Consider the following 3,750-nt stretch of genomic DNA (forward strand, 5'->3'; position numbering starts at 1 on the left):
CAGCTCCTCCGCTCTGCTCAGTCCCACAAGGCTGGCCCTCAGCTGAGCTCCCCTGCGTATTCCTGTGGGAGAGAGCCCCCTCCATCCGCAGTGTACACTGGATCAAATGATAACCCAGGAGGACTGTTTATAAAAGGCAAATGTGGGTTTTCAATTGCCTGATGTTTGTCATGAGATAATGGGTGGATCAAGCCCAGCCTCCAAGCAGGCCTGGAAGTTAGAAGGACAGACGTCAGAGACCAGGAACAAAAGCACAGAATAAACACCAGCGTGGGGGCTGGGTAGACGGAGATCATCAAAAGGAATGGAATGATATAGACTCTTCCGACATCTGAGCTGGGAGCCTGTCCTGCCTCCTCGGTTATAAATGAGGAAATTAAGGCTGGGGAGGGCGGAGGAGTCTGTGATGGGGTGGGGGTGATGTACATTTTTTCTCTAGCACCCCCTCAGCTGGGGCTAAAGCCTGGAGATGGAAAGGAATTGAGGGAGGCTTGGGAACCGAGCCCAGGAGAGACCACAGCATGAAGTTGGGACTGACCCAGGGCCCAGGCCCCAGGCCCCCCAGGAGCCCTGTGTCCCTGCTCCCCAGCCGCGCACTCTGCTCTGGCCTCTTTTCTGGTCTCCTTTCCTTTGCCCACAGCCCTCAGCTCAGCTCTCAGTATATTACAGACGGGAGCCCCAGTGGGCTTGAGCAGGAGCCTGGCAGGAGAGCGCTGGCCAGGGAGTGAGGAGGGCCAGAGAGTGAGGAGGGCCGATGGATGCTCTCCAGAGAACGGGAAAGTTCACACGCCCTGTGAAGCAGCTGTGGGAAGAGGGGAGATGGAGGGACTATCATTGCACTTACACTTAGAACAGATGTCTCTCCCCCACGCACACACGTTTGCAGCCTAAGGGGATCCAGGGACAGACGAGGTGCCAGGCAACTCTCATGAATGCTAGCAACCTCAGGGGAGAAAACGGAACCAGGAGTCCGTCTGCTTCCCACTGCACCCTTGGGGCTGGGGTGGCACTGAGCATTTCTCAGCCAACGCTGCTCCCCTCACGCAGCCTGTAAGCAGCGCTGGGACCTGGAGCCCTGCCTCCGGGACCTGTCACATTCAACCCGGAGATGGATCAGTAATAAATCAAGCGTGAGATAAAAGGCCTCGGTGGAAGTCTCCCATACACTTCCTGCCCATGTCTGCAGGCTCTGCGGCTGTTGGTAGAGGGTCATTTTTAAAGAGGTGAGGTCAGGGGCCAGAGAGGAACCAGCCCCAAAGTCCCCAAATCGGCCTGGAGACACCACCAAATGAGGAAGCTTCCAGCAAGGAGACCTTGGGCAGCTGGACAATCGCCCAGAGCCCTCAGCCGGGTCTGCTCTTGATCACACAGGCTGTTTGCTGCCTGGGAAGCTGGAAGCGGAGGCAGCTGGGTGACCTGGAAATGGGGTGCCCCGGCTTGACTGTTTCGCCTTGACTCCCTCTCCCTGAGAGCAAGAGGCAAGGCCAAGAAGCTCCTGGGAGCCTCCTGCTTAATTCCCAGGGCCTGGGAGCCAGCTCTGCAGCTGATGCAAGGCCAGGGCTGGGTGAGCTCAGCCTGTCTCCAGCATTCAGAGCTTCTTGCATCGCACTGCACCCTAGAAGACACGCCTGTTCCTTCCCCTCTGCCTGGGCCTTCCTGGGTCTCTCGCTCTGTTCCTTCTGGAAGCACAGCAGGGCCGCCTAGGATTCTGAGCGCAGAGGCTGCTCGGGGCTGGGGTGGCACCGAGCATTTCCCAGTCACCCCCTCTCCCCTGCACGCAGCCTGTAAGCAGTGCTGGGACCTGGAGCCCTGCCTCCGGGGATCTGTCCAGTGGAAATGGAGGGCCTGGGCACCCCTCAGCTCTCGGGCTCTGTCCATGCAAGCTCGTTTCTTTCTTTTTTAAAAAAAATATATTTTTAATTGATTTCAGAGAGGAAGGGAGAGGGAGAGAGAGATAGAAACATCAATGATGAGAGAGACTTATTGATCGGCTGCCTCCTGTACATCTCACAAGCCTGCAACCTGGGCATGTGCAGGAATCGAACCGTGACCTCCTGGTTCATAGGTCGATGCTCAACCGCTGAGCCATGCCAGTCCGGCCTCGTTTCCTCTTTGGGAAGAGGTCAGACTGTCTTAGCCCATTAGGAAGGTGGGCCTTCCCCACCCGCCCTCACCTCTCACTCTGGGTGCCCAGGCCCAAGGTGTGAATGTCAAGGCCCTACCACCTTCCCAAGGAACTCGAGGCATCGTCGGCTCAGGATGAGGCTCCATTCAGCTTCCACTTACTAGAGTCGGTAATAATAACAACAGCATAACACGGGCAACCTGTGTACCTCCTTTTACAAAGTGCTTTCAGGACTAACGAGTACTTCAAGGGATCCTAGTGACAACGCTGTGACATCGGGGGGCCCTGGATGAAGAGCTGCAGCCAGGGAGCTTACTTGGCAGACAGTCTCCCCCATCCTCATGCCGCCTCAGTCCCATCCCACGGGCATGCTCTCCCAGGGGCAGGCTTGCTTGCCGTCAGAGACCCAATTTGGACAGAGCAGCTTTCCTTAGGGGAAGGGGGAGAAGGTGGAAAGGCTGGGAGAATAGGATTGTGGATGTGGGGGAGAGGCTCAGGCCAAGTCTGCCTGGGAAGGCCTGGAAACGCTCTGGGGAGCAGTGGGGGCGTTGGGGAGGTTCTCAGAGCACTGGAGTTGCAGCCCCTGGGCCTCAGCTGCTCACTCAGACAGGCTCCCTGGTCACACCAACCTTGCCTGGCACCAGCGGGGCTGGTCTGGCCCAGGACCAATGGCAGTGGCCATCGCTGGCCTCCCTGTTGATACCTGGGTTGATGGAGGCCTTTCTTGTCATCTCCCCCATCCTCCCTTTCTCCTCAGCCATGCCCGACCCCCTCTGGGTGGCCATGTGTACATCTTCATGGCCCTCCCAGCAGTTCTCAATGCTGATGCAACTTCTGAGAATGGTGAGCTCAGGCTGCCAGGCTCACGGGCAGGTGAGCACACCACGTCCTGTGCTGGAAGGTACAGCCCGTACCAACTGCACCCGCCCCTCCCAGACTCGCTCTTGGCCTGGCAGGGAAGTCACCGGTGGAGCCGGAGGCGAGAAGGGAGGCAGGTGTGCCCTTCTCATTGGAAGGACTCAGAGCTGGGACACGGGGCTCCAGGGACACGCAAGGCCTGGCCTGCAGGGCACTCCGGACCTGTTTGTTGACTCTCCTGTCTATCCTTTTGCCAACCCTTCATGATCAGATAAGCGGGGTCTAAAGGGGAAAACCCAGTGTAAAGCCGGCTCCTGGCTCTGCCGCAGCCTTGAACCAAACCCTAGAATCACTGGAATCGTTTCTAAGTTTGAAGTCTATTTACTTTCTAGTAGATATTGCAACCACATGATATTTAATTTAAAAAGTATAAAAGAGTATAAGACAGAGAAAAACAAGTGTCCCTCCCACAGGGCTCAGCTGCCCTTTCTCCTCCCCAGAGAAAAGCCGCATTCCCAGCTTCTTGTGTATCTTTCCAGAGATAAGCTAGATTAATCATTGGATTTTTGATGATCGGAGCTCTCATAGCCAGGGCACATCTTTTTTGTTGTTGTTAATCCTCACCAAGGATATTTTTCCATTCATTTTTATTTATTTTTATTTTTAAAATATATTTTTATTGATTTTTTTTAGAGAGGAAGGGAGAGGGATAGAGAGCCAGAAACATCGATGAGAGAGAAACGTCGATCAGCTGCCTCCTGCACACC

This window comes from Myotis brandtii, unplaced genomic scaffold, assembly GCF_000412655.1.
Source record: "Myotis brandtii unplaced genomic scaffold, ASM41265v1 scaffold714, whole genome shotgun sequence".
In the NCBI taxonomy this organism is placed as follows: domain Eukaryota; kingdom Metazoa; phylum Chordata; class Mammalia; order Chiroptera; family Vespertilionidae; genus Myotis; species Myotis brandtii.